Source organism: Carcharodon carcharias, chromosome 14 (assembly GCF_017639515.1).
Source record: "Carcharodon carcharias isolate sCarCar2 chromosome 14, sCarCar2.pri, whole genome shotgun sequence".
Lineage (NCBI taxonomy): Eukaryota > Metazoa > Chordata > Chondrichthyes > Lamniformes > Lamnidae > Carcharodon > Carcharodon carcharias.
In genome coordinates, this window is record NC_054480.1 from 84,313,526 (window position 1) to 84,339,184 (window position 25,659).

Here is a 25,659-nt window from a genome sequence, read left to right on the forward strand (position 1 = left end):
GTTACATTGAGGGTTTAGTGTCAGAGTGAGAGAGAGTGTGGTATATCAGTGTTGCAGTCTGGGGTTAGTGTCAGAGTGAGAAACAGTGTGGTATATCAGTGTTACATTGAGGGGTCAGTGTCAGAGTGAGAGAGAGTGTGGTATATCAGTGTTACAGTGAGAGGTTACCTTCAGAGTGAGAGACAGTGTGGTACATCAGTGTTACATTGAGGGGTACGTGTCAAAGTGAAAGAGAGTTTGGTATATCAGATTTACAGTGAGGCGTTAGTGTCAGGTTGAGGGAGAGTGTGGAATATCAGTGTTACAGTGAGGGGTTAGTGTCAGGGTGAGAGCCAGTGTGGTATATCCGTGTTACAGTGAGGGTTAGTGTCAGAGTGAGAGAGATTGAGATATATCAGTGTTACAGTTAAGGGGTTAGTGTCAGAGTGAGAGCCAGTGTGGTATATCTGTGTTACAATGAGGGGTCAGTGTCAGAGTGAGAGACAGTGTAGTATATCCGTGTTTTAGTTCGGGGTCAGTGTCAGAGTGAGAGTGGATGTGGTATATCAGTGTGCCAGTGAGGGGTTCGTGTCAGAGTGAGAGACACTGTGGTAAATCAGTGTTAAAGTGAGGGGTTAGTGTCAGTGAAAGTGGGTGTGGTATATCAGTGTTAAAGTTAGGGGTTAGTGTCAGAGTGAGAGTGCGTTTGGTATATCAGTGTTATAGCGTGGGTTTAGTGTCAGAGTGAGAGTGGGTGTGCTATATCAGTGTTACAGTGAGGGGTTAGTGTCAGAGAGAGAGATAGTGTGGTATATTAGGGTTAAAGTGAGGCGTTATGGTCAGAGTGAGAGACAGTGTAGTACATCATTGTTACAGTGAGGGGTCAGTGTCAGAGTGAGAGTGGGTGTGATATGTCAGTGCTACAGTTAAGAGCTTAGTGTCAGACTGAGAGACAGATCAGTGTTACAGTGAGGGGTTAGAGTCAGAGTGAGAGACATTGTGGTATAGCAGTGTTACAGTGAGGGGTTATTGTCAGAGTGAGTGTGGCTTTGGTATGTTAATGTTACAGTGAGGTGATAGTTTCAGAGTGAGAGACAGTGTGGTATATCAGTGCTACAGTGAGCTGTTAGTGTCAGAGTGAAAGACAGTGTGGTATATCAGTGTTATAGCGTGGGTTTAGTGTCAGTGTGAGGGTGGGTGTCCTATATCAGTGTTACAGTGAAGGGTTAGTGTCAGATTGATAGAGATTGTGATATATCAGTGTTACAGTTAAGGGGTTAGTGTCAGAGTGAGAGAGAGTCTGGTATATCAGTGTTATAGTAAGGGCTGAGTGAGAGAGTGAGAGTCAGTGTGGTATATCAGTGTTACATTGAGGTGTTCGTGTCAAAGTGAAAGAGAGCGTGGTATATCAGGTTTACAGTGAGGCGTTAGTGTCAGGTTGAGAGAGATTGTGGAATCTCAGTGTTACAGTGAGGGGTTAGTGTCAGATTGAGAGAGATTGTGATATATCAGTGTTACAGTTAAGGGGTTAGTGTCAGAGTGAGAGCCAGTGTGGTATATCCGTGTTACAATGAGGGGTCAGTGTCAGAGAGAGAGATAGTGTAGTATATCAGTGTTACAGTGAGGGGTCAGTGTCAGAGTGAGAGTGGGTGTGGTATATCAGTGTTACAGTTAAGGGCTTAGTGTCAGAGTGAGAGCCAGTGTGGTATATCTGTGTTACAATGAGGGGTCAGTGTCAGAGTGAGAGACAGTGTGGTATATCTTTGTTACAGTGAGGGGTTAGTGTCAGAGTGAGTGTGGGTTTGGTATGTTAATGTTACAGTGAGGTGATAGTTTCAGAGTGAGAGACAGTGTGGTATATCAATGCTACAGTGAGCGGTTAGTGTCAGAGTGAAAGACAGTGTGTTATATCAGTGTTATAGCGTGTGTTTAGTGTCAGTGTGAGAGTGGGTGTGCTATATCAGTGTTACAGTGAGGAGTTAGTGTCAGAGAGATATAGTGTGGTATATTAGGGTTAAAGTGAGGCGTTAGGGTCAGAGTGAGAGACAGTGTAGTACATCATTGTTACAGTGAGGGGTCAGTGTCAGAGTGAGAGTGGGTGTGGTATATCCGTGTTACATTTGAGGGGTTCTTTTCAGAGTGAGAGAGAGTGTTGTATATCAGTGTCACAGTGAGGCGTTAGTGTCAGAGTTTGAGATATTGTGGTATAGCTGTGTTACATTGAGGGGTTAGTGTCAGAGTGAGAGAGAGTCTGGTATATCAGTGTTACAGTAAGGGCTGAGTGAGAGAGTGAGAGTCAGTGTGGTATGTCAGTGTTACATTGAGGTGTTCGTGTCAAAGTGAAAGAGAGCGTGATATATCAGGTTTACAGTGAGGCGTTAGTGTCAGGTTGAGAGAGATTGTGGAATCTCAGTGTTACAGTGAGGGGTTAGTGTCAGATTGAGAGAGATTGTGATATATCAGTGTTACATTTAAGGGGTTAGTGTCAGAGTGAGAGCCAGTGTGGTATATCTGTGTTATAGTGAGGGGTCAGTGTCAGAGTGAGAGTGGGTGTGGTATTTCAGTGTTACAGTTAAGGGCTTAGTGTCAGAGTGAGAGCCAGTGTGGTATATCCGTGTGCCAGTGAGGGGTTCGTGTCAGAGTGAGAGACACTGTGGTAATCAGTGTTAATGTGTGGTGTTAGTGTCAGAGTGAAAGTGGGTGTGGTATATCAGTGTTAAAGTTAGGGGTTATTGTCAGAGTGAGAGTGCGTTTGGTATATCAGTGTTACAGTGAGCGGGTAGTGTCAGAGTGAGAGAGAGTGTAGTATATCCGAGTTACAGTGAGGGGTTAGTGTCAGAGTGAGAGACAGTGTGGTATATCTTTGTTACAGTGAGGGGTTAGTGTCAGAGTGAGAGACAGTATGGTATATCAGTGTTACAGTGAGGGGTTAGTGTCAGATTGAGAGGCAGTGTGGTATATCAGTGTTACATTGAGGGATTAGTTTTAGCTTGAGATACAGTGTGGTATATCACTGTTACAGTGAGAGCTTAGTCTCAGAGTGAGAGAGAGTGTGGTATATCAGTGTTATAGCGTGGGTTTAGTGTCAGAGTGAGAGTGGGTGTGCTATATCAGTGTTACAGTGAGGGGTTAGTGTCAGAGAGAGAGATAGTGTGGTATATTAGGGTTAAAGTGAGGCGTTATGGTCAGAGTGAGAGACAGTGTAGTACATCATTGTTACAGTGAGGGGTCAGTGTCAGAGTGAGAGTGGGTGTGATATGTCAGTGCTACAGTTAAGAGCTTAGTGTCAGACTGAGAGACAGATCAGTGTTACAGTGAGGGGTTAGAGTCAGAGTGAGAGACATTGTGGTATAGCAGTGTTACAGTGAGGGGTTATTGTCAGAGTGAGTGTGGCTTTGGTATGTTAATGTTACAGTGAGGTGATAGTTTCAGAGTGAGAGACAGTGTGGTATATCAGTGCTACAGTGAGCTGTTAGTGTCAGAGTGAAAGACAGTGTGGTATATCAGTGTTATAGCGTGGGTTTAGTGTCAGTGTGAGGGTGGGTGTCCTAAAGCAGTGTTACAGTGAAGGGTTAGTGTCAGATTGATAGAGATTGTGATATATCAGTGTTACAGTTAAGGGGTTAGTGTCAGAGTGAGAGAGAGTCTGGTATATCAGTGTTATAGTAAGGGCTGAGTGAGAGAGTGAGAGTCAGTGTGGTATATCAGTGTTACATTGAGGTGTTCGTGTCAAAGTGAAAGAGAGCGTGGTATATCAGGTTTACAGTGAGGCGTTAGTGTCAGGTTGAGAGAGATTGTGGAATCTCAGTGTTACAGTGAGGGGTTAGTGTCAGATTGAGAGAGATTGTGATATATCAGTGTTACAGTTAAGGGGTTAGTGTCAGAGTGAGAGCCAGTGTGGTATATCCGTGTTACAATGAGGGGTCAGTGTCAGAGAGAGAGATAGTGTAGTATATCAGTGTTACAGTGAGGGGTCAGTGTCAGAGTGAGAGTGGGTGTGGTATATCAGTGTTACAGTTAAGGGCTTAGTGTCAGAGTGAGAGCCAGTGTGGTATATCTGTGTTACAATGAGGGGTCAGTGTCAGAGTGAGAGACAGTGTGGTATATCTTTGTTACAGTGAGGGGTTAGTGTCAGAGTGAGTGTGGGTTTGGTATGTTAATGTTACAGTGAGGTGATAGTTTCAGAGTGAGAGACAGTGTGGTATATCAATGCTACAGTGAGCGGTTAGTGTCAGAGTGAAAGACAGTGTGTTATATCAGTGTTATAGCGTGTGTTTAGTGTCAGTGTGAGAGTGGGTGTGCTATATCAGTGTTACAGTGAGGAGTTAGTGTCAGAGAGATATAGTGTGGTATATTAGGGTTAAAGTGAGGCGTTAGGGTCAGAGTGAGAGACAGTGTAGTACATCATTGTTACAGTGAGGGGTCAGTGTCAGAGTGAGAGTGGGTGTGGTATATCCGTGTTACATTTGAGGGGTTCTTTTCAGAGTGAGAGAGAGTGTTGTATATCAGTGTCACAGTGAGGCGTTAGTGTCAGAGTTTGAGATATTGTGGTATAGCTGTGTTACATTGAGGGGTTAGTGTCAGAGTGAGAGAGAGTCTGGTATATCAGTGTTACAGTAAGGGCTGAGTGAGAGAGTGAGAGTCAGTGTGGTATGTCAGTGTTACATTGAGGTGTTCGTGTCAAAGTGAAAGAGAGCGTGATATATCAGGTTTACAGTGAGGCGTTAGTGTCAGGTTGAGAGAGATTGTGGAATCTCAGTGTTACAGTGAGGGGTTAGTGTCAGATTGAGAGAGATTGTGATATATCAGTGTTACATTTAAGGGGTTAGTGTCAGAGTGAGAGCCAGTGTGGTATATCTGTGTTATAGTGAGGGGTCAGTGTCAGAGTGAGAGTGGGTGTGGTATTTCAGTGTTACAGTTAAGGGCTTAGTGTCAGAGTGAGAGCCAGTGTGGTATATCCGTGTGCCAGTGAGGGGTTCGTGTCAGAGTGAGAGACACTGTGGTAATCAGTGTTAAAGTGTGGTGTTAGTGTCAGAGTGAAAGTGGGTGTGGTATATCAGTGTTAAAGTTAGGGGTTATTGTCAGAGTGAGAGTGCGTTTGGTATATCAGTGTTACAGTGAGCGGGTAGTGTCAGAGTGAGAGAGAGTGTAGTATATCCGAGTTACAGTGAGGGGTTAGTGTCAGAGTGAGAGACAGTGTGGTATATCTTTGTTACAGTGAGGGGTTAGTGTCAGAGTGAGAGACAGTATGGTATATCAGTGTTACAGTGAGGGGTTAGTGTCAGATTGAGAGGCAGTGTGGTATATCAGTGTTACATTGAGGGATTAGTTTTAGCTTGAGATACAGTGTGGTATATCACTGTTACAGTGAGAGCTTAGTCTCAGAGTGAGAGAGAGTGTGGTATATCAGTGTTACAGTGTGGGGTTAGTGTCAGAGTGAGATAGAGTGTGGTATATCAGTTTTACACTGAGGGTTTAGTGTCAGAGTGAGAGTGGGTGTGATATGTCAGTGTTACAGTTAAGGGCTTAGTGTCAGACTGAGAGACAGATCAGTGTTACAGTGAGGGGTTAGAGTCAAAGTGAGAGACATTGTGGTATAGCAGTTTTACAGTGAGGGGTTAGTGTCAGAGTGAGTGTGGGTTTGGTATGTTAATGTTACAGTGAGGTGATAGTTTCAGAGTGAGAGACAGTGTGGTATATCAGTGCCACAGTGAGCGTTAGTGTCAGAGTGAAAGACATTGTGGTATATCAGTGTTATAGCGTGGGTTTAGTGTCAGAGTGAGAGTGGGTGTGCTATATCAGTGTTACAGTGAGGGGTCTGTGTCAGAGTGAGAGTGGGTGTGGTATATCAGTGTTACAGTGAGGTGATAGTGTCAGAGTGAGAGACAGTGTGGTATATCAAAGCTACGGTGAGGGGTTAGTGTCAGAGTGAGAGACAGTGTGGTATATTAGGGTTACATTGAGGGGTCAGTGTCAGAGTGAGAGTGGGCGTGGTATATAAGTTTTACAGTCAGGGGTTAGTTTAAGAGTGAGAGACAGTGTGGTATATCAGTGTTACAGTGAGGGGTTATTGTAAGAGTGAGAGACAGTGTGGTGTATCAGTGTTACAGTGATGTGTTACTGTCAGAGTGAGAGAGAGTGTGGAATATCCGTGTCACAGTGAGGCGTTAGTGTCAGAGATAGAGATAGTGTGGTATATCTGTGTAACAGTGAGGGGTTAGTGTCAGAGTGAGAGACAGTGTGGTATATCAGTGTTACATTGAGGGTTTAGTGTCAGAGTGAGAGACAGTGTGGTATATCAGTGTTACAGTGAGGGGTTAGTGTCAGAGTGAGAGACAGTGCGGTATATCGGTGTTACATTGAGGTGTTCATGTCAAAGTGAAAGAGCGCGTGGTGTATCAGGGTTACAGTGAGTCGTTAGTGTCAGGTTGAGACAGAGTGTGGAATCACAGTGTTACATTGAGTGGTTAGTGTCAGAGTGAAAGAGATTGTGATATATCAGTGTTACATTTAAGGGGTTAGTGTCAGAGTGAGAGCCAGTGTGGTATATCCGTGTTACAGTGAGGCGTCAGTGTGAGAGTGAGAGACAGTGTAGTATATCAGTGTTACAGTGAGGGGTCAATGTCAGAGTGAGAGTGGGTGTGGTATATCAGTGTTACTGTTAAGGGCTTAGTGCCAGAGTGAGAGCCAGTGTGGTATATTAATGTGCCAGTGAGGGGTTCATGTCAGAGTGAGAGACACTGTGGTATATCAGTGTTATAGTGTGAGTTTAGTGTCAGAGTGAGAGAGAGTGTGGTATATCAGTGTTACAGTGAGGGGTTAGTGTCAGAGAGAGAGAGACAGTGTGGTATATCAGTGTTAAAGTGACTAGTTAGTGTCAGATTGAGAGATAATGTGGTATTTCAGTGTTACATTAAGGGGTTAGTGTCAAAATGTGAGAGAGTGCGGTATATCAGTGTTACAGTGAAGGGTTAGTGTCAGAGTGAGATTCGGTGTGGAAAATCAGTGTTACATTGAGGGGTTAGTTTTAGAGTGAGAGACAGTGTAGTATATCATTGTTACAGTGAGGGGTTAGTGTCAAAGTGAAAGTGAGTGTAGTATATCAGGGTTACAGTGAGGCTTTAGTGTCAGGTTGAGAGAGATTATGGAATCTCAGTGTTACAGTGAGGGGTTAGTGTCAGATTGAGAGAGATTGTGATATATCAGTGTTACAGTTAAGGGGTTAGTGTCAGAGTGAGAGCCAGTGTGGTATATCCGTGTTACAGTGAGTGGTCAGTTTCAGAGTGAGAGTGGGTGTGGTATATCAATGTTACAGTTAAGGGCTTAGTTTCAGAGTGAGAGCCAGTGTGGTATATCTGTTCTAAAGTGACGGTTTAGTCTCAGAGTGAGAGTGGATGTGGTATATCAGTGTTACAGTCAGGGGTTAGTGGTAGAGTCTGAGAAAGTGTGGTATATCAGTGTTAAAGTGACTGGTTAGTGTCAGATTGAGAGATAGTGTGGTATATCAGTGTTACATTAAGGGGTTAGTGTCAAAAGGAGAGAGAGTGCGGTATATCAGTGTTATAGTGACAGGTTAGTGTCATAGTGAGATTCGGTGTGGTATAGCAGTGTTACAGTGAGGGGTTAGTGTCAGAGTCAGAGACAGTGTGGTATATCAGTGTTAAAGTGAGGGGTTGTGTCAAAGTGGGAGAGAGTGTGGTATATCAGTGTCGCAGTGCGGAGTTAGTGTGAGATTTAGAGCTAGTGTGGTATAAATGTGTTACAGTGAGGCGTTAGTGTCAGAGTGAGAGACAGTGTGGTATATCAGTGTTACAGTGAGGGGTTAGTGTCAGAGTGAGAGACAGTGTGGTATATCAGTGTTACATTGACTGGTTCGTGTCAAAGTGGAAGTGAGTGTGGTATATCAGTGTTAGAGTGAGGCGTTAGTGTCAGAGTGAGAGACAGTGTGGTATATCAGTGTTACAGTGAGGGTTTAGTGTCAGAGTGAGAGACAGTGTGGTATATCAGTGTTACAGTGAGGGTTTAGTTTCAGAGTGAGAGAGAGAGTGGTATATCAGTGTTACAGTGAGGGGTTAGTGTGAGAGTGAGGAGAGAGTGGTATATCCGTGTTACAGTGAGGGGTTATTGTCAGTGTTAGAGTGGTGTGGTATATCAGTGTTACAGTGAGGGGTTAGTGACAGTGTGAGAGAAAGTATGGTATATTATTTTTACAGTGAGGTGTCAGTGTCAGAGAGAGAGACAGTGTGGTATATCAGTGTTACAGTGAAGGGTTAGTGTCAGAGTGAGAGTGGGCGTGGTAAATAAATGTTAAAGTGAGGGGTTATTTTCAGAGTGAGTGTGGGTGTAGTATAGCAGTGTTACGTTGAGGAGTTAGTGTCAGAGTGAGAGTGGGTGTGTTATATCAGAGCTTCAGTGAGGGGTTAGTGTCAGAGTGAGAGACAGTGTGGTATATCAGTGTTACCGTGAGGGGTTAGTGTCAGAGTTTGAGTTTGTGAGGTATATCAGTGTTACTGTGAGGGGTTAGTGTCCGTGTGAGAGTGGGTGTGGTGTATCAGTGTTACAGTGAGGGATTAGGGTCATAGTGAGAGTGGTTGTGGCGATCAGTGTTAGAGTGAGGAGTTAGTGTCAGAGTAAGAGTGGGAGTGGTATATCATTGTTAAGGTGAGGGGTTAGTGTCTGAGTGAGAGAGTGTTTTATATCAGTGTTACAGTCAGGGGTTAGTGTCAGAGTCAGAGAGACTGTGGTATATCCGTGTTACAGTGATGGGTTAGTGTCAGAGGGAGAGTGGGTGTGGTATATCAGTGTCACAGTGAGGGTTTAGTTTCAGATTGAGAGTGGGTGTGGTATATTTGTGTTACAGTGAGGGGTTATTGTCAGAGTGAGAGTGGGTGTGGTATATCCGTGTTACAGTGAGGGGTTAGTGTCAGAGTGAGAGCTGGTATGGTATATCAGTGTTACAGTGAGGTTTTAGTGTCAGAGTGAGAGACAGAGTGGTATATCAAAGCTACGGTGAGGGGTTAGTGTCAGAGTGAGAGACAGTGTGGTATATTAGGGTTACATTGAGGCGTTAGTGTCAGAGTGAGAGACAGTGTAGTACATCATTGTTACAGTGAGGGGTCAGTGTCAGAGTGAGAGTGGGTGTGGTACATAGGTTTTACAGTCAGGGGTTAGTTTAAGAGTGAGAGACAGTGTGGTATATCAGTGTTACAGTGAGGGGTTATTGTAAGAGTGAGAGACAGTGTGGTATATCAGTGTTACAGTGATGCGTTACTGTCAGAGTGAGAGAGAGTGTGGAATATCCGTGTCACAGTGAGGCTTTAGTGTCAGAGATAGAGATAGAGTGGTATATCTGTGTAACAGTGAGGGGTTAGTGTCGGAGTGAGAGACAGTGTGGTATATGAGTGTTACAGTGAGGGGTTAGTGTCAGAGTGAGAGACAGTGCGGTATATCGGTGTTACATTGAGGTGTTCGTGTCAAAGTGAAAGAGCGCGTGGTGTATCAGGGTTACAGTGAGTCGTTAGTGTCAGGTTGAGACAGAGTGTGGAATCACAGTGTTACATTGAGTGGTTAGTGTCAGAGTGAAAGAGATTGTTACATTTAAGGGGTTAGTGTCAGAGTGAGACCCAGTGTGGTATATCCGTGTTACAGTGAGGCGTCAGTGTGAAAGTGAGAGACAGTGTAGTATATCAGTGTTACAGTGAGGGGTCAATGTCAGAGTGAGAATGGGTGTGATATATCAGTGTTACAGTTGAGGGCTTTTGTCAGAGTGAGAGTGAATATGGTATATCAGTGTTACAGTGAGTGGTTAGTGTCAGAGTGAGTTTGGGGTTGTGTATCAGTGTTATAATGAAGGGTTAGTGTCAGAGTTAGATTGGGTGTTGTATATCAGTTTTACAGTGATGGGTTATTGTCAGAGTGAGAGACAGAGTGGTATATCAGTCTTAGAGTGAGGGGTTAGTGTCAGAGTGAGAGACAGTGTGGTATATCAGTCCTACAGTGAGGGGTTAGTGTCAGAGTTTGAGTGGATGTGGTATATCAGTGTTGCAGTGAGGGGTTAGTGTCAGAATGAGAGTGGGTGTGGTATATCAGTGTAACAGTGAGGGCTTTTGTCAGAGTGAGAGTGGGTATGGTATATCAGTGTTACAGTGAGGGGTTAGTGTCAGAGTGAGATTGGGGGTTGTGGATCAGTGTTACAATGAAGGGTTAGTGTCAGAGTGAGATTGGGTTTGGTATATCCCTGTAACAGTGAGGGGTTAATTTCAGACTGACAGTGGGTGTGGTATATCAGTGGTAAAGTGAGGGGTTAGACTTAGAATGAGTTTTCGTATGCTATATCAGTTTTGCAATGAGGGGTTAGTGTCAGAGTGAGAGAGAGGGTGCTATATCAGTGTTACAGTGAGGGGTTAGTGTCAGAGTGAGAGTGGGTTTGGTATATCAGTGTTACAGTGATGGGTTAGTTTCAGAGTGAGAGTGGGTGTGTTATATCATTGTTATACTAAGGTTTCAGTTTCAGAGTGAGAGTGGGTGTGTTATATCATTGTTACACTAAGGTTTTAGTGTCAGAGTGAGAGTGGGTGTGGTATATCATTGTTACAGAGGGTTTAGTGTCAGAGTGAAAGACAGTGTTGTATATCCGTGTTACAGTGAGGGGTTAGGTTCAGAGTGAGAGTGGGTATGGTATATCAGTTTTACAGTGAGTGGTTAGTGTCAGAGTGAGAGTGGGTTTGGTATATCAGTGTAACAGTGAGGGCTTTTGTCAGAGTGAGAGTGAATATGGTATATCAGTGTTACAGTGAGGGGTTAGTGTCAGAGTGAGTTTGGGGGTTGTGTATCAGTGTTATAATGAAGGGTTAGTGTCAGAGTTAGATTGGGTGTTATATATCAGTTTTACAGTGATGGGTTATTGTCAGAGTGAGAGACAGAGTGGTATATCAGTGTTAGAGTGAGGGGTTAGTGTCAGAGTGAGAGACAGTGTGGTATATCAGTGCTACAGTGAGGGGTTATTGTCAGAGTTTGAGTGGATGTGGTATATCAGTGTTGCAGTGAGGGGTTAGTATCAGAATGAGAGTGGGTGTGGTATATCAGTGTAACAGTGAGGGCTTTTGTCAGAGTGAGAGTGGGTATGGTATATCAGTGTTACAGTGAGGGGTTAGTTTCAGAGTGAGATTGGGGGTTGTGGATCAGTGTTACAATGAAGGGTTAGCGTCAGAGTGAGATTGGGTTTGGTATATCCCTGTAACAGTGAGGGCTTAATTTCAGACTGACAGTGGGTGTGGTATATCAGTGTTAAAGTGAGGGGTTAGACTTAGAATGAGAGTTCGTATGTAAATCAGTTTTGCAATGAGGGGTTAGTGTCAGAGTGAGAGAGAGTGTGCTATATCAGTGTTACAGAGAGGGGTTAGTGTCAGAGTGAGACTGGGTGTGGTATACCAGTGTTACAGCGAGGTGTTAGTTTCAGAGTGATAGTGGGTTTGGTATATCAGTGGTAAAGTGAGGGGTTAGTGTCAGAGTGAGGATGGGATGGTATATCAGTGTTACAGTGAGGGGTTAGTGTCAAATTGAGAGACAGTTTGGTATATAAGTGTTAGAGGGAGGAGTTAGTGACAGATTGAGAGACAGTGTGGTATATCAGTATTACAGTGAGCGTTAATTTCAGAGTGAGTGTGGGTGTAGTATAACAATGTTACACTGTGGGGTTAGTGTCAGTGTGTGAGTGGGTGTGTTACATCAGTGTTACAGTGAGGGGTTAGTGTCAGAGTGAGAGTGGGTTTGGTATATCAGTGTTACAGTGTGGGGTTAGTGTCAGAGTGAGAGAGAGTGTTTTATATCAGCTTTACAGAGAGGTGTTAGTGTCAGAGTGAGACAGAGTGTGGTGTATCAGTTTTACAGAGAGGGGTTAGTGTCAGAGTGAGAGTGGGTGTGGTATATCAGTGCTACAGTGAGGGATTAGTGTCAGAGTGAGAATGGGTTTGGTGTATCAGTGTTACAGTGAGGGGTTAGTGTCAGAGTGAGAGTGGGTTTGGTATATCAGTGTTACAGTGATGGGTTAGTGTCAGAGTGAGAGTGGGTGTGTTATATCATTGTTATACTAAGGTTTCAGTGTCAGAGTGAGATTGGGTGTGTTATATCATTGTTACACTAAGGTTTTAGTGTCAGAGTGAGAGTGGGTGTGGTATATCATTGTTACAGAGGGTTTAGTGTCAGAGTGAGAGACAGTGTTGTATATCCGTGTTACAGTGAGGGGTTAGGTTCAGAGTGAGAGTGGGTGTGGTATATCAGTTTTACAGTGAGTGGTTAGTGTCAGAGTGAGAGTGGGTTTGGTATATCAGTGTAACAGTGAGGTCTTTTGTCAGAGTGAGAGTGAATATGGTATATCAGTGTTACAGTGAGGGGTTAGTGTCAGAGTGAGTTTGGGGGTTGTGTATCAGTGTTATAATGAAGGGTTAGTGTCAGAGTTAGATTGGGTGTTATATATCAGTTTTACAGTGATGGGTTATTGTCAGAGTGAGAGACAGAGTGGTATATCAGTGTTACAGTGAGGGGTTAGTGTCAGAGTGAGAGACAGTGTGGTATATCAGTGCTACAGTGAGGGGTTAGTGTCAGAGTTTGAGTGGATGAGGTATATCAGTGTTGCAGTGAGGGGTTAGTGTCAGAATGAGAGTGGGTGTGGTATATCAGTGTAACAGTGAGGGCTTTTGTCAGAGTGAGAGTGGGTATGGTATATCAGTGTTACAGTGAGGGGTTAGTTTCAGAGTGAGATTGGGGGTTGTGGATCAGTGTTACAATGAAGGGTTAGCGTCAGAGTGAGATTGGGTTTGGTATATCCCTGTAACAGTGAGGGGTTAATTTCAGACTGACAGTGGGTGTGGTATATCAGTGTTAAAGTGAGGGATTAGACTTAGAATGAGAGTTCGTATGCTATATCAGTTTTGCAATGAGGGGTTAGTGTCAGAGTGAGAGAGAGGGTGCTATATCAGTGTTACAGTGAGGGGTTAGTGTCAGAGTGAGACTGGGTGTGGTATACCAGTGTTACAGTGAGGTGTTAGTTTCAGAGTGATAGTGGGTTTGGTATATCATTGGTAAAGTGAGGGGTTAGTTTCAGAGTGAGAGACATTGTGGTATATCAGTGTTACAGGGAGGGGTTAGTGTCAGAGTGAGAGACAGTGTGATATATCAGTGTTATAGTGAGGGGTTAGTGTCAGAGTGAGAGTGGCTGTGGTATATCATTGGTAAAGTGAGGGGTTAGTGTCAGAGTGACAGACAGTGTGCTATATCAGTTTTACAGTGAGGGGTCAGTTTCAGAGTGAAAGTCAATGTGGTACATCACTGTTAAATTGAGGGGTTATTGTCAGAGTGAGAGTGGGTGTGCAATATCACTATTACAGTGAGGGGTTAGTGTCAGAGTGAGAGTGGGTATGGTATATCAGAGTTACAGTGAGGGGTTAGTGTCAGATTGAGAGACAGAGTGGTATATCAGTGTTAGAGTGAGGAGTTAATGTCAGATTGAGAGACAGTGTGGTATATCAGTTTTACAGTGAGCGTTAGTTTCAGAGTGAGTGTGGGTGTAGTATAACAATGTTACAGTGAGGGGTTAGGGTCAGTGTGTGAGTGGGTGTGTTACATCAGTGTTACAGTGAGGGGTTAGTGTCAGAGTGAGAGTGGGTGTGGTATATCAGTGTTAAAGTGAGGGGTTAGTGTCAGTGTGAGAGACAGACTATTATGTCAGTTTTACAGTGAGGGGTTCGTGTCAGAGTGAGAGACAGTGTGGTATATCAGTGTTACAGGGAGGGGTTAGTGTCAGAGTGAGAGACAGTGGGGTATATCAGTGTTACAGTGAAGGATTAGTGTCAGAGTGAGAGTGGGTTTGGTATATCAGTGTTACAGTGAGGGGTTAGAGTCCGAGTGAGACAGAGTGTGGTGTGTCATTGTTACAGAGAGGGTTTAGTGTCAGAGTGAGAGTGGGTGTGCTATATCAGTGTTACTGTGAGGGGTTAGTGTCAGAGTGAGAGTGGTTGTGTTATATCATTGTTATACTATTTTTCAGTGTCAGAGTGAGAGTGGGTGTGTTATATCATTGTTACACTAAGGTTTTAGTGCCAGAGTGAGAGTGGGTGTGGTATATCATTGTTACAGAGGGTTTAGTATCAGAGTGAGAGGCAGTGTGGTATATCCGTGTTACAGTGAGGGGTTAGGTTCAGAGTGAGAGTGGCTGTGGAAGATCAGTTTTACAGTGAGTGGTTAGAGTCAGAGTGAGATTGGGTTTGGTATATCTGTGTAAAAGTGAGGGCTTTTGTCAGAGTGAGAGTGGGTATGGTATATCAGTGTTACAGTCAGGGGTTAGTTTCAGAGTGAGTTTGGGGGTTGTGTATCAGTGTTATAATGAAGGGTTAGTGTCAGAGTTAGATTGGGTGTTGTATATCAGTTTTACAGTGATGGGTTATTGTCAGAGTGAGAGACAGAGTGGTATATCAGTCTTATAGTGAGGGGTTAGTGTCAGAGCGAGAGACGGTGTGGTATATCAGTGCTACAGTGAGGGGTTAGTGTCAGAGTTTGAGTGGATGTGGTATATCAGTGTTGCAGTGAGGGGTTAGTATCAGAATGAGAGTGGGTGTGGTATATCAGTGCAAAAGTGAGGGCTTTTGTCAGAGTGAGAGTGTGGTATGGTATATCAGTGTTACAGTGAGGGGTTAGTGTCAGAGTGAGATTGGGGGTTGTGGATCAGTGTTACAATGAAGGGTTAGTGTCAGTTTGAGATTGGGTTTGGTATATCCCTGTTACAGTGAGGGGTTAATTTCAGACTGACATTGGGTGTGGTATATCAGTGTTAAAGTGAGGGGTTAGACTTAGAATGAGAGTGTGTATGCTATATCAGTTTTGCAATGAGGGGTTAATGTCCGAGTGAGAGAGAGTGTCCTATATCAGTGTTACAGAGAGGGGCTAGTGTCAGAGTGAGAGTGGGTGTGGTATATCAGTGTTACAGTGAGGGGTTAGAGTCAGAGTGAGACTTGGTGTGGTATACCAGTGTTACAGTGAGGTGATAGTTTCAGAGTGATAGTGGGTTTGGTATATCACTGGTAAAGTCAGGGGTTAGTGTCAGAGTGAGAGACAGTGTGGTATATCAGTGTTACAGGGAGGGGTTAGTGTCAGAGTGAGAGTGGGTGTGGTATATCAGTGTTACAGTGAGGGGTTAGAGTCAGAGTGAGACTTGGTGTGGTATACCAGTGTTACAGTGAGGTGATAGTTTCAGAGGGATAGTGGGTTTGGTATATCACTGGTAAAGTCAGGGGTTAGTGTCAGAGTGAGAGACAGTGTGGTATATCAGTGTTACAGGGAGGGGTTAGTGTCAGGGTGAGAGTGGCTGTGGTATATCAGTGTTAAAGTGAGGGGTTAGTGTCAGAAGGAGATTGGGTGTGGTATATCAGTGTTACAGTGAGGGCTTTTGTTAGAGTGAGAGTGGGTATGGTATATCAGTGTTACAGTGAGGGGTTAGTTTCAGAGTGAGATTGGGTGTGGTATGCCAGTGTTACAGTGGGGGGTTAGTGTCAGAGTGAGAGTGGCTGTGGTATATCTGTGTTACAGTGAAGGGTTAGTGTCAGAATGAAATTGGGTGTGGTAATTCAGTGTTACAGTGAGTCCTTTTGTCAGAGTGAGAGTGGGTGTGGTATGTCAGTGTTACAGTGAGGGGTTAGTGTCAGAGTGACAGACAGTGTGCTATATCAGTTTTACAGTGAGGGGTCAGTTTCAGAGAGAAAGTCAATGTGGTATATCACTGTTAAATTGAGGGGTTAGTGTCAGAGTGAGAGTTGGTATGGTATATCAGTGTTACAGTGAGGGGTTAGTGTCAGATTGAGAGACAGAGTGGTATATCCGTGTAAGAGTGAGGAGTTAATGTCAGATTGAAAGACAGTGTGGTAAATCAGTTTTAGTGTCAGAGGTATTAGTGTCAGAGTGAGACAGAGTATGGTGTATCAGTTTTACAGAGAGGGGTTAGTGTCAGAGTGAGAGTGGGTGTGGTATATCAGTGTTACAGTGAGGGGTTATTGTCAGAGTGAGACTTGGTGTGGTATACCAGTGTTACAGTGAGGTGATAGTTTCAGAGTGATAGTGGGTTTGGTATATCATTGGTAAAGTCAGGGGTTAGTGTCAGAGTGAGAGACAGTGTGGTATATCAGTGTTACAGGGAGGGGTTAGTGTCAGAGTGAGAGACAGTGTGGTATATCAGTGTTACAGTGAGGGGTTGGTGTCAGAGTGAGAGAGAGTGTTTTATATCAGTTTTCCAGAGAGGTGTTAGTGTCAGAGTGAGACAGAGTGTGGTGTATCAGTTTTACAGAGAGGGGTTAGTTTCAGAGTGAGAGTCGGTGAGGTATATCAGTGTTACAGTGAGGGATTAGTGTCAGAGCGAGAGTGGGTTTGGTATATCATTGTTACAGTGAGGGGTTAGTGTCCGAGTGAGAGAGAGTGTTTTATATCAGTGTTACAGTCAGGGGTTAGTGTCAGAGTGAGACAGAGTGTGGTGTATCATTGTTACAGAGAGGGTTTAGTGTCAGAGTGAGAGTGGGTGTGATATATCAGTGTTACAGTGAGGGGTTAGTGTCAGAATGAGAGTGGGTTTGGTATATCAGTGTTACAGTGATGGGTTAGTGTCAGAGTGAGAGTGGGTGTGTTATACCATTGTTATACTAAGGTTTCAGTGTCAGATTGAGAGTGGGTGTGTTATATCATTGTTGCACTAAGGTTTTAGTGTCAGAGTGAGAGTGGGTGTGGTATATCATTGTTACAGAGGGTTTATTGTCAGAGTGAGAGACAGTGTGGTATGTCCGTGTTACAGTGAGTGGTTAGGTTCAGAGTGAGAGTTGATATGGTATATCAGTTTTACAGTGAGTGGTTAGAGTCAGAGTGAGAGTGGGTTTGGTATATCAGTGTTACAGTGAGGGGTTAGTGTCAGAGTGAGTTTGGGGGTCGTGTATCAGTGTTATAATGAAGGGTTAGTGTCAGAGTTAGATTGGGTGTTATATATCAGTTTGACAGTGATGGGTTATTGTCAGAGTGTGAGACAGAGTGGTATATCAGTCTTACAGGGAGGGGTTAGTTTCAGAGTGAGAGACAGTGTGGTATATCAGTGTTACAGTGAGGGGTTAGTGTCAGAGTGAGAGTGGCTGTGGTATATCAGTGTTAAAGTGAGGGGTTAGTGTCAGAAGGAGATTGGGTGTGGTATATCAGTGTTACAGTGAGGGCTTTTGTTAGAGTGAGAGTGGGTATGGTATATCAGTGTTACAGTGAGGGGTTAGTTTCAGAGTGAGATTGGGTGTGGTATGCCAGTGTTACAGTGAGGGGTTAGTGTCAGAGTGAGAGTGGCTGTGGTATATCAGTGTTACAGTGAGGGCTTAGTGTCAGAATGAAATTGGGTGTGGTAATTCAGTGTTACAGTGAGTGCTTTTGTCAGAGTGAGAGTGGGTGTGGTAGATCAGTGTTACAGTGAGGGGTGAGTGTCAGAGTGACAGACAGTGTGCTATATCAGTTTTACAGTGAGGGGTCAGTTTCAGAGAGAAAGTCAATGTGGTACATCATTGTTAAATTGAGGGGTTATTGTCAGAGAGGGAGTGGGTGTGCTATATCACTATTACAGTGAGGGGTTAGTGTCAGAGTGAGAGTGGGTATGGTATATCAGTGTTACAGTGAGGGGTTAGTGTCAGATTGAGAGACAGAGTGGTATATCCGTGTAAGAGTGAGAAGTTAATGTCAGATTGAAAGACAGTGTGGTAAATCAGTTTTACAGTGAGCGTTCGTTTCAGAGTGAGTGTGGATGTGGTATAACAATGTTACACTGAGGGGTTAGTGTCAGTGTGTGAGTGGGTGTGTTACATCAGTGTTACAGTGAGGGGTTAGTGTCAGAGTGAGAGTGGGTGTGGTATATCAGTGTTAAAGTGAGGGGTTAGTGTCAGTGTGAGAGACAGACTATTATGTCAGTTTTACAGTGAGGGGTTCGTGTCAGAGTGAGAGACAGTGTGGTATATCAGTTTTACAATGAGGGGTTCATGTCAGAGTGAGAGACAGTGTGGTATGTCGGTGTTACAGGGAGGGGTTAGTGTCAGTGTGAGAGTGGGTGTGGGATATCAGTGTTACAGTGAGGGGTTAGTGACAGAGTGAGAGTTCGTGTGGTATATCTTTGTTACAGTGAGGGGTTAGTGTCAGAGTGAGAGTGGGTGTGTTATATGAGTGTTACAGTCAGCGTTTCATTTCAGAGTGAGAGTGGGTGTGGTATATCAGTGTTACAGTGATGGGTTAGTGTCAGAGTGAGAGTGGGTTTGGTATATCAGTGTTACAGTGAGGGGGTAGTGTCAGAGTGAGAGAGAGTGTTTTATATCAGTTTTACAGTGAGGTGTTAGTGTCAGAGTGAGACAGAGTGTGGTGTATCAGTTTTACAGAGAGGGGTTAGTGTCAGAGTGAGAGTGGGTGTGGTATATCAGTGTTACAGTGAGGGATTAGTGTCAGAGTGAGAGTGGGTTTGGTATATCAGTGTTACAGTGAGGGGTTAGTGTCCGAGTGAGAGAGAGTGTTTTATATCAGTGTTACAGTGAGGGGTTAGTGTCAGAGTGAGACAGAGTGTGGTGTATCATTGTTACAGAGAGGGGTTAGTGTCAGAGTGAGAGTGGGTGTGATATATCAGTGTTACAGTGCGGGGTTAGTGTCAGAGTGAGAGTGGGTTTGGAATATCAGCGTTACAGTGATGGGTTAGTGTCAGAGTGAGAGTGGGTGTGTTATATCATTGTTATACTAAGGTTTCAGTGTCAGAGTGAGAGTGGGTGTGTTATATGAGTGTTACAGTCAGCATTTCATTTCAGAGTGAGAGTGGGTGTGGTATATCAATGTTTCAGTGATGGGTTAGTGTCAGAGTGAGAGTGGGTTTGGTATATCAGTGTTACAGTGAGGGGGTAGTGTCAGAGTGAGAGAGAGTGTTTTATATCAGTTTTACAGTGAGGTGTTAGTGTCAGAGTGAGACAGAGTATGGTGTATCAGTTTTACAGAGAGGGGTTAGTGTCAGAGTGAGAGTGGGTGTGGTATATCAGTGTTACAGTGAGGGGTTACTGTCAGAGTGAGACTTGGTGTGGTATACCAGTGTTACAGTGAGGTGATAGTTTCAGAGTGATAGTGGGTTTGGTATATCATTGGTAAAGTCAGGGGTTAGTGTCAGAGTGAGAGACAGTGTGGTATATCAGTGTTACAGTGAGGGGTTAGTGTCAGAGTGAGAGACAGTGTGGTATATCAGTGTTACAGTGAGGGGTTAGTGTCAGAGTGAGAGAGAGTGTTTTATATCAGTTTTCCAGAGAGGTGTTAGAGTCAGAGTGAGACAGAGTGTGGTGTATCAGTTTTACAGAGAGGGGTTAGTGTCAGAGTGAGAGTGGGTGTGGTATATCAGTGTTACAGTGAGGGATTAGTGTCAGAGTGAGAGTGGGTTTGGTATATCAGTGTTACAGTGAGGGATTAGTGTCCGAGTGAGAGAGAGTGTTTTATATCAGTGTTACAGTCAGGGGTTAGTTTCAGAGTGAGATTGGGGGTTGTGGATCAGTGTTATAATGAAGAGTTAGTGTCAGAGTTAGATTGGGGGTTGTATATCAGTTTTACAGTGATAGGTTATTGTCAGAGTGAGAGACAGAGTGGTATATCAGTCTTTCAGTGAGGGGTTAGTGTCAGAATGAGAGTGGGTTTGGTATATCAGTCTAACAGTGAGGGCTTTTGTCAGAGTGAGAGAAGGTATGGTATATCAGTGTTACAGTGAGGGGTTAGTGTCAGAGTGTGATTGGGGGTTGTGGTTCAGTGTTACAATGAAGGGTTAGTGTCAGAGTGAGATTGGGTTTGGTATATCCCTGTTACAGTGTGGGGTTAATTTCAGACTGACAGTGGGTGTGGTATATCCGTGTTAAAGTGAGGGGTTAGACTTAGAATGAGAGTGCGTATGCTATATCAGTTTTGCAATGAGGGGTTAGTGTCAGAGTGAGAGTTGGTGTGGTATAACAGTGTTACAGTGAGGGGTTAGTGTCAGAGTGAGACTGGGTGTGGTATACCAACGTTACAGTGAGGTGCTGGTTTCAGAGTGAGTTTGGGTGTGGTATATCAATGGTAAAGTGAGGGGTTATTGTCAGAGTGAGAGACAGTGTGGTATATCAGTTTTACAGGGAGGGGTTAGTGTCAGGGTGAGAGACAGTGTGGTGTATCAGTTTTACAGAGAGGGGTTAGTGTCAGAGTGAGAGTGGCTGTGGTATATCAGTGTTAAAGTGAGGGGTTAGTGTCAGAAGGAGATTGGGTGTGGTATATCAGTGTTACAGTGAGGGCTTTTGTTAGAGTGAGAGTGGGTATGGTATATCAGTGTTACAGTGAGGGGTTAGTTTCAGAGTGAGATTGGGTGTGGTATGCCAGTGTTACAGTGGGGGGTTAGTGTCAGAGTGAGAGTGGCTGTGGTATATCTGTGTTACAGTGAAGGGTTAGTGTCAGAATGAAATTGGGTGTGGTAATTCAGTGTTACAGTGAGTCCTTTTGTCAGAGTGAGAGTGGGTGTGGTATGTCAGTGTTACAGTGAGGGGTTAGTGTCAGAGTGACAGACAGTGTGCTATATCAGTTTTACAGTGAGGGGTCAGTTTCAGAGAGAAAGTCAATGTGGTATATCACTGTTAAATTGAGGGGTTAGTGTCAGAGTGAGAGTTGGTATGGTATATCAGTGTTACAGTGAGGGGTTAGTGTCAGATTGAGAGACAGAGTGGTATATCCGTGTAAGAGTGAGGAGTTAATGTCAGATTGAAAGACAGTGTGGTAAATCAGTTTTAGTGTCAGAGGTATTAGTGTCAGAGTGAGACAGAGTATGGTGTATCAGTTTTACAGAGAGGGGTTAGTGTCAGAGTGAGAGTGGGTGTGGTATATCAGTGTTACAGTGAGGGGTTATTGTCAGAGTGAGACTTGGTGTGGTATACCAGTGTTACAGTGAGGTGATAGTTTCAGAGTGATAGTGGGTTTGGTATATCATTGGTAAAGTCAGGGGTTAGTGTCAGAGTGAGAGACAGTGTGGTATATCAGTGTTACAGGGAGGGGTTAGTGTCAGAGTGAGAGACAGTGTGGTATATCAGTGTTACAGTGAGGGGTTGGTGTCAGAGTGAGAGAGAGTGTTTTATATCAGTTTTCCAGAGAGGTGTTAGTGTCAGAGTGAGACAGAGTGTGGTGTATCAGTTTTACAGAGAGGGGTTAGTTTCAGAGTGAGAGTCGGTGAGGTATATCAGTGTTACAGTGAGGGATTAGTGTCAGAGCGAGAGTGGGTTTGGTATATCAGTGTTACAGTGAGGGGTTAGTGTCCGAGTGAGAGAGAGTGTTTTATATCAGTGTTACAGTCAGGGGTTAGTGTCAGAGTGAGACAGAGTGTGGTGTATCATTGTTACAGAGAGGGTTTAGTGTCAGAGTGAGAGTGGGTGTGATATATCAGTGTTACAGTGAGGGGTTAGTGTCAGAATGAGAGTGGGTTTGGTATATCAGTGTTACAGTGATGGGTTAGTGTCAGAGTGAGAGTGGGTGTGTTATACCATTGTTATACTAAGGTTTCAGTGTCAGATTGAGAGTGGGTGTGTTATATCATTGTTGCACTAAGGTTTTAGTGTCAGAGTGAGAGTGGGTGTGGTATATCATTGTTACAGAGGGTTTATTGTCAGAGTGAGAGACAGTGTGGTATGTCCGTGTTACAGTGAGTGGTTAGGTTCAGAGTGAGAGTTGATATGGTATATCAGTTTTACAGTGAGTGGTTAGAGTCAGAGTGAGAGTGGGTTTGGTATATCAGTGTTACAGTGAGGGGTTAGTGTCAGAGTGAGTTTGGGGGTCGTGTATCAGTGTTATAATGAAGGGTTAGTGTCAGAGTTAGATTGGGTGTTATATATCAGTTTGACAGTGATGGGTTATTGTCAGAGTGTGAGACAGAGTGGTATATCAGTCTTACAGGGAGGGGTTAGTTTCAGAGTGAGAGACAGTGTGGTATATCAGTGTTACAGTGAGGGGTTAGTGTCAGAGTGAGAGTGGCTGTGGTATATCAGTGTTAAAGTGAGGGGTTAGTGTCAGAAGGAGATTGGGTGTGGTATATCAGTGTTACAGTGAGGGCTTTTGTTAGAGTGAGAGTGGGTATGGTATATCAGTGTTACAGTGAGGGGTTAGTTTCAGAGTGAGATTGGGTGTGGTATGCCAGTGTTACAGTGAGGGGTTAGTGTCAGAGTGAGAGTGGCTGTGGTATATCAGTGTTACAGTGAGGGCTTAGTGTCAGAATGAAATTGGGTGTGGTAATTCAGTGTTACAGTGAGTGCTTTTGTCAGAGTGAGAGTGGGTGTGGTAGATCAGTGTTACAGTGAGGGGTGAGTGTCAGAGTGACAGACAGTGTGCTATATCAGTTTTACAGTGAGGGGTCAGTTTCAGAGAGAAAGTCAATGTGGTACATCATTGTTAAATTGAGGGGTTATTGTCAGAGAGGGAGTGGGTGTGCTATATCACTATTACATTGAGGGGTTAGTGTCAGAGTGAGAGTGGGTATGGTATATCAGTGTTACAGTGAGGGGTTAGTGTCAGATTGAGAGACAGAGTGGTATATCCGTGTAAGAGTGAGGAGTTAATGTCAGATTGAAAGACAGTGTGGTAAATCAGTTTTAGTGTCAGAGGTATTAGTGTCAGAGTGAGACAGAGTATGGTGTATCAGTTTTACAGAGAGGGGTTAGTGTCAGAGTGAGAGTGGGTGTGGTATATCAGTGTTACAGTGAGGGGTTATTGTCAGAGTGAGACTTGGTGTGGTATACCAGTGTTACAGTGAGGTGATAGTTTCAGAGTGATAGTGGGTTTGGTATATCATTGGTAAAGTCAGGGGTTAGTGTCAGAGTGAGAGACAGTGTGGTATATCAGTGTTACAGGGAGGGGTTAGTGTCAGAGTGAGAGACAGTGTGGTATATCAGTGTTACAGTGAGGGGTTGGTGTCAGAGTGAGAGAGAGTGTTTTATATCAGTTTTCCAGAGAGGTGTTAGTGTCAGAGTGAGACAGAGTGTGGTGTATCAGTTTTACAGAGAGGGGTTAGTTTCAGAGTGAGAGTCGGTGAGGTATATCAGTGTTACAGTGAGGGATTAGTGTCAGAGCGAGAGTGGGTTTGGTATATCAGTGTTACAGTGAGGGGTTAGTGTCCGAGTGAGAGAGAGTGTTTTATATCAGTGTTACAGTCAGGGGTTAGTGTCAGAGTGAGACAGAGTGTGGTGTATCATTGTTACAGAGAGGGTTTAGTGTCAGAGTGAGAGTGGGTGTGATATATCAGTGTTACAGTGAGGGGTTAGTGTCAGAATGAGAGTGGGTTTGGTATATCAGTGTTACAGTGATGGGTTAGTGTCAGAGTGAGAGTGGGTGTGTTATACCATTGTTATACTAAGGTTTCAGTGTCAGATTGAGAGTGGGTGTGTTATATCATTGTTGCACTAAGGTTTTAGTGTCAGAGTGAGAGTGGGTGTGGTATATCATTGTTACAGAGGGTTTATTGTCAGAGTGAGAGACAGTGTGGTATGTCCGTGTTACAGTGAGTGGTTAGGTTCAGAGTGAGAGTTGATATGGTATATCAGTTTTACAGTGAGTGGTTAGAGTCAGAGTGAGAGTGGGTTTGGTATATCAGTGTTACAGTGAGGGGTTAGTGTCAGAGTGAGTTTGGGGGTCGTGTATCAGTGTTATAATGAAGGGTTAGTGTCAGAGTTAGATTGGGTGTTATATATCAGTTTGACAGTGATGGGTTATTGTCAGAGTGTGAGACAGAGTGGTATATCAGTCTTACAGGGAGGGGTTAGTTTCAGAGTGAGAGACAGTGTGGTATATCAGTGTTACAGTGAGGGGTTAGTGTCAGAGTGAGAGTGGCTGTGGTATATCAGTGTTAAAGTGAGGGGTTAGTGTCAGAAGGAGATTGGGTGTGGTATATCAGTGTTACAGTGAGGGCTTTTGTTAGAGTGAGAGTGGGTATGGTATATCAGTGTTACAGTGAGGGGTTAGTTTCAGAGTGAGATTGGGTGTGGTATGCCAGTGTTACAGTGAGGGGTTAGTGTCAGAGTGAGAGTGGCTGTGGTATATCAGTGTTACAGTGAGGGCTTAGTGTCAGAATGAAATTGGGTGTGGTAATTCAGTGTTACAGTGAGTGCTTTTGTCAGAGTGAGAGTGGGTGTGGTAGATCAGTGTTACAGTGAGGGGTGAGTGTCAGAGTGACAGACAGTGTGCTATATCAGTTTTACAGTGAGGGGTCAGTTTCAGAGAGAAAGTCAATGTGGTACATCATTGTTAAATTGAGGGGTTATTGTCAGAGAGGGAGTGGGTGTGCTATATCACTATTACATTGAGGGGTTAGTGTCAGAGTGAGAGTGGGTATGGTATATCAGTGTTACAGTGAGGGGTTAGTGTCAGATTGAGAGACAGAGTGGTATATCCGTGTAAGAGTGAGGAGTTAATGTCAGATTGAAAGACAGTGTGGTAAATCAGTTTTACAGTGAGCGTTCGTTTCAGAGTGAGTGTGCGTGTGGTATAACAATGTTACACTGAGGGGTTAGTGTCAGTGTGTGAGTGGGTGTGTTACATCAGTGTTACAGTGAGGGGTTAGTGTCAGAGTGAGATTGGGTGTGGTATATCAGTGTTAAAGTGAGGGGTTAGTGTCAGTGTGAGAGACAGACTATTATGTCAGTTTTACAGTGAGGGGTTCGTGTCAGAGTGAGAGACAGTGTGGTATATCAGTTTTACAATGAGGGGTTCATGTCAGAGTGAGAGACAGTGTGGTATGTCGGTGTTACAGGGAGCGGTTAGTGTCAGTGTGAGAGTGGGTGTGGGATATCAGTGTTACAGTGAGGGGTTAGTGACAGAGTGAGAGTTCGTGTGGTATATCTTTGTTACAGTGAGGGGTTAGTGTCAGAGTGAGAGTGGGTGTGTTATATGAGTGTTACAGTCAACGTTTCATTTCAGAGTGAGAGTGGGTGTGGTATATCAGTGTTACAGTGATGGGTTAGTGTCAGAGTGAGAGTGGGTTTGGTATATCAGTGTTACAGTGAGGGGGTAGTGTCAGAGTGAGAGAGAGTGTTTTATATCAGTTTTACAGTGAGGTGTTAGTGTCAGAATGAGACAGAGTGTGGTGTATCAGTTTTACAGAGAGGGGTTAGTGTCAGAGTGAGAGTGGGTGTGGTATATCAGTGTTACAGTGAGGGATTAGTGTCAGAGTGAGAGTGGGTTTGGTATATCAGTGTTACAGTGAGGGGTTAGTGTCCGAGTGAGAGAGAGTGTTTTATATCAGTGTTACAGTGAGGGGTTAGTGTCAGAGTGAGACAGAGTGTGGTGTATCATTGTTACAGAGAGGGGTTAGTGTCAGAGTGAGAGTGGGTGTGATATATCAGTGTTACAGTGCGGGGTTAGTGTCAGAGTGAGAGTGGGTTTGGAATATCAGTGTTACAGTGATGGGTTAGTGTCAGAGTGAGAGTGGGTGTGTTATATCATTGTTATACTAAGGTTTCAGTGTCAGAGTGAGAGTGGGTGTGTTATATGAGTGTTACAGTCAGCATTTCATTTCAGAGTGAGAGTGGGTGTGGTATATCAATGTTACAGTGATGGGTTAGTGTCAGAGTGAGAGTGGGTTTGGTATATCAGTGTTACAGTGAGGGGGTAGTG